This window comes from Euprymna scolopes, chromosome 7 (assembly GCF_053919585.1).
Source record: "Euprymna scolopes isolate OS-2025 chromosome 7, ASM5391958v1, whole genome shotgun sequence".
Classification (NCBI taxonomy): Eukaryota; Metazoa; Mollusca; class Cephalopoda; order Sepiida; family Sepiolidae; genus Euprymna; species Euprymna scolopes.
The window spans coordinates 58,940,138-58,949,591 of NC_136488.1; the positions used below are offsets into that span (position 1 = coordinate 58,940,138).

The window sequence follows — 9,454 nt, forward strand, 5'->3', positions numbered from 1 at the left end:
ATTCCAGTAAATATAATAGATTATTATTATGGCCTGATGATGAGGCTGATGATGATGCTGATGGTGATGATGATACACAAGATTTATAAGAAAATAAATTGAGGACAGATGCATACGTACACAAAAATATCTATTGGAAATAGATGTCTTTTTTTATTGAAAAATAAACTGCTTTAAGGATCAGTATAAATGTATTGCGTTTTTTTTTCTATGAGGATTAATGATTCGTTTTATTTGGATTATTCACACGACTGTTCTTGCCTTGACTGCTGTATTGCAATGCATATGTTTTTCAAACAAACATACAAATAAAATAAGAAAATATCTTAATAGGTGTTACACATTTCTAATGTTGTTTAGCTTTATCTAATATAAAAGAAACGTTGGTCTATTACATGGATACAGTTTTGGCCCTTACTTGTCTTCTTTTATATTGTTATTTTTATATAGTTCAGATATCAGCACTGGGAACCGGACGATAATCAAAAACTAACGGCGACAACGGGCATATCTGCAACAACCTTCATATTAATCAGATGTTGCTCTACATGATTTTTTTCTCTTTCTTAAACCTTAAACAGAATCATGTTGTTGATTCGTTTTCACGGCGATGAGTCCATTAAGAAGTTCTATATGAAAGAACCGACGACAATTTGTAAAGATTTCCTCCAATTCTGCGTAGAAACCAGGCAGATAAGTATACTCACCTATATTAAATTGGATGGCAGATTATTTGTAAATATCTGTTTCTTGTTTTGTTTGGATTAGTCGAATTTTTGTTTCCATTTGGGATGTTAATCTCACAGCATCAGTCGATATAACCTTCGATCTTCTTCGGGTCTGTCTTTTCGAACTTGTGAATCTATAAATATCAAACTGAGAAACCAGTACCGAATTTCGAACTAGATCTTTTTACTTAATTCATTCTACTATCAAGGAAAACGGGCCACTCGGGGATACGTGTTAATGAGTGTCGGATAGACTGTGAAAAAATACTTTGATAGTCGGTAATGGTGAAACTTGGGTATGGTTTTATGATTTAAGACGATAACTCAGGAAGAACTTAATTACATTAGACTTGAAAACGACCATTTTAGTCAGCTAGAGGAAACAAATAGTTTGCTCATCGAATTTTTGCTTAATTTTAGGCACAGATAGCAGGTAGGGGGCATTATTGTCAGTTAATCTAGCTAGACAATAAAATGCTTGTTTTAGGGAGAGCGGCAAATATTGAGATTGTATAGTATATGAATATAATGAATATAATTATAAAGGAGAGATAGACACGCAATGTCTCTTTTGCGAGAAAAAGGAAGTAGGGAGGCTGAAAGGCCCTTGTCCTTTACCCCATTGTACCACTTGCTCAAGATCGGAAGGGGGAGACTCCGAAAGATCGTTGTTTCTGCCGGTCAGTGAAGTGTTACTACATATTGAAGTATCGTCTGGATAAATGTCGAGAAATTATTGTAGAATATCATTTAGGAGAACGTCGAAGACCAGAAATAGAGTTGGCCCACGATGGACCCTTGAGGCATGCAAGTGTTAATTCCGTAAACTTCGAGGCTCTGACCATCATCGACTACTTTGATAAAGCAAAGAAAAGATTGATGGTTGCAAAGACATTTCTCAATTTCTCAGCTAATCCGTAGCTGGAAATCTTATGAAGACGATTTCTGTGCCAAACCCTACTGAATGCTCTGGATATGTCGAGAAGGGAGAAGGGTGGATAGTTCTCGTTTTGTCAGCCAAGACAGGGTAGAATTCCTAAGTCTTTTTTTTATTTTTGGTTATTACTTACTGTTGTGAGGAATTAAATTTCAATCAAGAGGTGACTGCCACATTAGACTCCATACTCATTAATAAATTTATTTGTTGTGACATTCGATTATGCTAATTCGGCCAAATCCTTGTAACAACACCAAGAATAAGAATAGTACAATCTAAAATAATACAATCTATTAATCACATTCTTAAATGTGCAAAAACTAGTAGTTTTTACCAGTTTTTAGATAAGGATTAATAATTCGTATCACTTGGATACTTCAGACTATGTTTTTTTTATCTTGAGTGGTAATTTTGCAATGTTTTGATCGATGTAAATCCTGACCTTCCTCAGGTATGTCTTGTCGAACTCGGGAATTTTTCTGACGAACTCGAGAATCTATCAGTTGAACTCTGAAATCTGCACGGAATTCGAACGTAAAGTTTTATTTAATTCACAGGATCAGCATGTTCTCGTTCTGTCAACTCTGACTGGGTAGAAGTCCTAAGTAATTCTCAGTTGTATTTTGAATGCCGCCTTCATTGAGGTTCTGTTCGTAATTCCGTGCAGATTCCCGAGTTCAACAGAAAGAATCTCGAATTCGACAGAACTATTCCTGAGTTCGATAGAAAGATAATCGATTTCATAAGAATACTCACAAAATTTGCACAACCTAAAACAAACGCGAATATGGGAGCAACAATAAACAGGTGCTCTCATTATTTCTGGGCAACACCGGGGGTGCTTGCTTGTGTGATTTTGAAATCGCTCAAAATTGCCGTATTAGTGAAATGCTCTTGATCAACAGTGATTATCGGAAAATTGATAAAACTTCCCATTTCACACGCAGCTGATCGTCGGAGAATTATGCCGTTTTTTTCTCTATCTTTTTTACCTTTCATAATCAATAGTTTGAAAAGTAGATGTAAAGAAACGTGATGTGGTAGATAGGTAGATAAATAGATAGATATATACGTGGGTAGATAGGTAGGTACGTAGGTAGGTAACTGGATAGAGAGATGCGCCCGTAACTCTATAATAAAGCTAATATATATTTATTTCTATATCAAAAAACATAAATCCCTTCTGTCATATGTTAACGAGTAAAAAAGATTTATTTTCTAGTAGTGTCGAGACGATTAATTGGAATCAGGAATCGCAAAAAAATCAGGACTTTTGGAGGTATCGGAATCGGAAAACTTTTTGCCTATTTTCCGATGTCAAAACGATTCCTTTGATTTTCTTTTTATTTGATTTTGTTTAAAACAACATTTTCCACTGCTGATAGTAATGATGTAATAATAAATATTTATTGATTTTAAAAGTTTATAAGGAGATAAAATGGTTTATCTATCGATTTTCAGTATTGACTTCAAAAGTGCTGGTAGGTGAGTATATCTAGTTCAGCCTGACGAATCCTTACAAAAATGAAGCACGGAAAATTCTGTGTAGCTCAATGGCGATCTATATTTTCATAATTTATTAATATATATATATATATATATATATATATATATAAAGCCCCCCCCTCTTTGGGTTGAGCATTTTATCAGTATATCTTCACTATACGCGCATTTAAGCAATTAAGCGAAGCCCACTATTAATTTGTTTGTAAAAAAAAAATAATATGCTTTGAGCACTGTAAGCGACGGGCAGGTTTGGATTTAATACACACTCGAGGAGAAATGTATACAACCCTGATTCGTGGCCCGATGGTAAGAGCAGCCGACTGTCAACTCGATTCACGGCTGGGGAAAGGTGTATGTCTAGCCGCACTGATGAGTTGTGATACAACGAAACGGTACTGTAAGTGGATGACAGGTATATATATATATATATATATATATATATATATATATATATATATATATATATATATATGCAACAAATGGATATATATATATATATATATATATATATATATATGGCAAGTAAGCTACACTAAAACGTAGGAGGTCCTGGATGTGGCCTTAAACTATATCCGATGGTGAGGCTCGAGCTTGTGGGCGTTGGGGAGTGTGGAGCCACCCTTTAATTGCCATTGCTCTCATGTCCACTCTGACCCGGAGTGGTAGTACCTGTTAGGGTCCCAACTATGGGTTAAATAGAAAGTGACTTGAAAAAACATATTCTAATAAAAAACTTATCTTCCAAATCACTGTAATCGACATTAAATAACCTGAAAAAGGTTGCTATGCCGTAAAACAAAACAACCAACCAAGAAAACGTAGGAAATAAAATAATAGAAGCTGCTAAAAAATTATTATTTTTCTTACTGATATATACTTATATATTATTTTATTCTTTATTTTTCATTTTTATATATAGTCTCCTGTTGACGTACTAATATATTACTTTATGTGCTTTCAATTGTTTTATATTTTTCTATATATTTTCATTTCTTATCTAAATTTTAAAGTGTCTTTTTATATCCTTAGGTTTATATAATGCTGACTTTTCACCCTTCTAATAAGAAGCATCTAACTTTGAAATGTCATGGCCTAAAGAGATTATTCTTTCTTCCCCCCTCTTCTTTGCTTATTGATCTGATGATATAATGAAGTTCTATGAAACATTTATTCCTCATCTTTTATTTACTATACTAGCTAGGGGGGGGCGGTTGCACCCAGTTATAAAATACGCTTAAATATGATATTTTAATTTGTCCAGATTTCGTATATATTGTTATAGAGTCGTGATTTCAAAAGTAAAATAAAAGTATTTGGGTGTCATCAGCTAGAATTGAACCCAAAAGCAAAAACTGTAACATTCAAAGCAGGTGACGTTACCACTGTATCAATGTTACACGCATATGAATTGATAAAAAATTAAAAATTAAGATGAATGTACAAAATGTATAACGATTTTTTTCAATTTTGACCCATTTTTGACTCCTTAAAACCTATTTTACCCAGCTAAAAACTTATAAAAGAACGATTCGTAAAAAAATCTAATTATTTGAGGCCCATAGCGCCGCTCTGTGGTTTTTAGTCTCGGGATAGATAGTTTGAAAATACGAAGGCGAACAGAGAGACATATAGCCTTTTATATATTAGATAGATTTCTATTTTAGCCGTGTAGAGTTTTTACTATCCTGACAGCTTCGCATTGTTAATATAATTTCTTTATAAGGTGTGTGTGGGGGGGGGGGCGCGTGCGCGCGTGAAAGAGTAAGAAAGAACTTTGATTAAAATCTACAGAATTTTCAATTTCTTGTTACAGAATTTTTTTTTTTTTTTTTTTTGATGCTTTGAGCAATTTTCTGAGTATTGTGGTAGAAAGCAGTTGCTTTGGTATTAGCCCAACAGTTTGTGCCCACTACGTATAGGTTGATATTATATATATATATATATATATATATATATATATATATATATATATATATATATAGTTGTTTACAGATAGACTGTTTCGTCGTATCAAAGCTTTTAAGTGCGAGTAGATAAGCACCACCCTCAAGTCTGGGATCGAAACTCGAACGGTGATAAAAACGTTTGCGCTTCTAACGCCTACGCCATTTGGTTGCTGTTAAAAAGGTATGTGAAGTTATAATAATAATAATAATAATAATAATAATAATAATAATAATATATATATATATTCTGAGAGGATGAAAAGGGAATGTGTGTGTGTGTGTGTGTGTGTGTGTGTGTGTGTGTGTGTGTGTGTGTGTAAAGCAGGTTTGGAAAACATACTAATAGCATGCAAGCTACTCGAGCATATTTATTTTTCGCACCTTACGAGATCTATAATGATTGATAATATAAATATATAACCTTGAAACTGATTATCACATAGCACTTATATCCGTTGCTCCACGGGCTTTCACGAAATTCTGTACACGCTCCAGAGATTCATATAAAGATACCGGTGTCCGACAAGATGCACCTGAACAATGTCGGAGTTTACATCGGCTGAAACGTTGTGATTATAATATCCAAGGTAATAACAGTAGTCCAAATAATCCAAACGTTACAAATTTGTTTTCTGTATTACAAACAATCCTTTGGGTACGCGAAGATGTGCATGAAATGAAGTAAACGCTAAATTCAGATTGACAGACATTCAAACAATTTTAGTATTTTATATAGATTAATGTGTATGGTCAAATAGTGGTGTTCACTTTATATACATAATTGTATTATAGTAAATTTCATGCAAAATTGAGTACTTTTCTGTGTGTCTGTTGTGATACAGTGGGGCTTGCGTGCGTAAACGTGTGGGTCCCATTGCGTGCGTGCTTCTCTTACTTTCACGCACAGGTTTTAATAATGTTGGTCCATAAAACATGAAAGCTACTGTTTTCGTCGTTTGGTGTGTTGGGTGAGTGGGTGACACTGTCATAGTCGACAGTTATATTAGTAATTCTTAGCCTCGGTTCCTTTTTTATGGAGAGAGAGAGACGGGGAGAAAAACGAGCGGTGATAAATGAAAGATAAAAGTCGAAAAAGATGTAGGAAGGGAATATTAGCATCATAATCGTCATCGGCAGCATCTCTGTTGTCAAAAGATTAATCAGAAAAGTTGGCGGGCACCAAGAAAGAAAGAGAGAAATACAGATAGAAAGAAGTACAAAGGAGGGAAATGCATACTTACAACGAAAAATAAATAAAATATGAATAAGAATTTAGAATGAAGGCAAAAGAGAAAGCATTTAGAATGGGAAAAAAATAAATAAATAATGAATGAATGAATGAATGAATGAAAAGAATTATAAAATTATAACGAAAAATAAATAAAATTGAAAATCAAAAAAGAAGAAAATATCTTTAAACAGAAAAAAAGAAAGATATGTAATAAATAAATTTAAATTATAAGGCGTAAAAATGAGAGATAATAATGAGGAAGAAATGGAGAAAAAAATGGATTGAATTCCATTTAAGAAAAAAGTCGGAAAAAATGAGAGCAATAGAAAAAGAAAGAATCATCGCTGATACAAAAATAAAAAATAAAGTATATTAAAGAAGAAAAGAAATAAGAAACACTGAAAATAAAATATGAAATAATGAAATAGTGATAATTCAATAAATGACAGGGAAATGTAAGAGAAAATGAAAAATGGAAATGCGAAATTGTAATAGCAAAAAAAAAAGAAGGACATGTAGAATAAAGAAAGAAATTAAATAAAATAAACACAATTATATTATGGAAGAATTAAAAAGAAAGGCATACAAAATTATAACAGAAAAGAAGGTAATAAGATAAGCATTAAAAATATAGAAAATATGTAAAAAAAAATCAAGAAATGAAAAAAAAATGAAGAAATAAATAAAAATTATGATATAAAAGCATAAACAAGAGTGAAGAGAAAAAAAAAGAATAAAATAAGTGAAGATAGAGAAAAATTCCAAAAAAGGTAAAAAGTAATTTAGATTGAAAGGTAAAGAAGAAAAAATCCAAATATAAGCAATAAAGAAAAATACGAAATTATAGTCGATAAAAACGGGAATAGCAAGGGCATTTAAAATGTGGAAGAAAATAAAAAAAGAAAAGTAAAATTAAGAATAAGAAAAGATAAAGAAGGAAAGAAAAATGAAAGAGGGAAAGAAATATGAATATAAAAATAACCAAAAACTATTTAGAAAGCGAAAACGACAGAAATAAAGACAAGAAAAAGGAACTCTGTCCTATTGACGAAATATTGCATCCCTCTCTCTGTTTAACAAGTAAATTAAAATTGGGTTCTCTGAGGAACTGCAAGTCCTTATACCCCCTCGACGTAAATACATATGGCAAAACTGACAAGCAGCAAAATCCCACCCCTACACAGTAGAAATGCCAGAAAGCCTTCTATGATACGCTATTCTATACGTTTCTAAGTATAGAATAGCGTTCTATACGTTCTATATGATCTATACGTTTCTTCCCTAGGACTGCTAGACTTTGGAATTCCCTTCCGCCTCCCTGCTTCCTGGACTATATTGAGATGCAGAAGTTAAAGTGTAATCTAAATAGACATCTGGCTGCTCAACTCTCTGCAGAGTATCCCTACACTGTATGTCCCAGATAGTAGCCGTCTACATCAAAGTGGCACCGTGCCTTGTTTGGATTTTTAAAAAAAAGCTATAAAAAATTATTTTTTCCAAGCAAATGGAGAAGACAAAATAATTCTTCATTATCGTAGATAAAAAAAAGGTGGGGAAGAAGACAAAAAGAAAAACTGGAAAACAAAAATAAGAACGAGAAACAGAAAATTAAGAAGTAAAGACGATTTGGAGGGAGGAAAAATGTGGGAAGAAAAAAAAGAAAGTTTAGAATTAGAAAAAGGGGAGAATGGGGAAAATAGAAAAGAAAAACGAAAAGAAGCAAAGGGAAAAAGAAATAGATATTTTTTTTTTAAAGAGGGACATAAAAAAAAAACTGAAGAAATTATTCCTTATTATCAAGCAAGACAAATTGGATATACAAAAACAAACAAAAAGGGTATACAAAAACAAACGAAACTTCATAATTAAAAAAAGAGGCAAAACAACAACAAAAAAAAGGTAAATTAAAACGAAGAAATAAAAAAGAGAAGGAAAGAAGGAAAGCGGGAAAGCAAGAAAAAGAGAGAAAGGAAAAAAATATTAGGAAAAAAAAAAAAGAAAAAGCGACAGAAATCCATGCTTATTAATAATCCAGACAATTTTGAAAGCGTAAAGAGTTTATAGGGAAAAACAAAACTTTAGAAATCAAAAAAAAAAAAAAAGGATCAATCGGAAAACGCATTAGAGAGAAAGAAAAAAAAGCGGGAAAGAACATTTTTTTAAGAGAGAGACAGAGAAAATCGAAAGAAATTTCTTCATTATTATAAATCATAACAAAAATTGGTAATTCAAAGTAATGGGAATATATAAAAAACCGTCCTCTACGACACAGTGTAACATCGTCCACTCCGAAATTCCTGGCGAAATACGAACAGAAATCTAATACAACCGAACTCGTTCGCGCTATTTTACTTAGTAAATCCTACAAGCCGGACCCTTTAATCACTAGTTCTACTGCGACTACGGCAAGATGAAAGCGCACACCTATAATAAAGCGTTTTATTATGATGATAACCGGATTGCTCGCTACTATCGCTGTTACTGCAACACAACAGCTCAGCTGTGTGCAACTACGGCTACTGCGACTCCAGCTTAGTGTTTAGAGCCAAAAAACTCTCGTCTCTGTCAGAGTCACAGTCGCTCGATGAGTGTGCTTGCTTATACAAGTCCTGTCAGAATGGCATGGGAACTGATATCTACAGCATAGGTCTCTTCTTCTTCTTACCAATAAAGGGAATTTAGAACACTTACCACTGATATATAGATGCATATACCAAATGTGACTTAATCAAACCAAAACAATTACCTTTTTGGAAGATAGGTCTTTCTTCTTAAAGAAAAGGATTAAAACCAGTTCGTCTTTATTACTATAAAAAAAAAGTGTATTTAGTTACGATATTGGGTAAGTACAAATAAATAATAATTATTTTATTTTATTTATATATATATATATCATAAACATTAACAAAATATCAATTTTTATTCTTCTTGTTTTCTTTTTCTTTGAGCTAAACATTTTCTTTAATAAAAAAGAGATTTATGTTAAAGTCCCCTTCCTTCCTACGTGTGGAGACACCTGTTGTAACGATGAACACAAATATATAAACATTTAAAAATTTTTATTTTCTTAAACGTAAAGCGAATTGACTTAACTGAATTAAAAGAA

General features: G+C 32.5%; 1 protein-coding gene across 1 annotated transcript in view; it reads left to right on the plus strand.

Moving 5' to 3' along the window:
• The first annotated feature begins 7,603 nt into the window (after positions 1 to 7,603).
• The window catches only part of LOC145279748 (heparan sulfate glucosamine 3-O-sulfotransferase 5-like), a 699,453-nt gene continuing 697,602 nt past the window's right edge, over positions 7,604 to 9,454 (plus strand). Inside the window, exon 1 of the mRNA XM_080131049.1 lies at positions 7,604 to 9,190. The gene's annotated coding sequence lies outside the window, so the exon portion shown is untranslated. The remainder of the gene's footprint in view (positions 9,191 to 9,454) is intronic.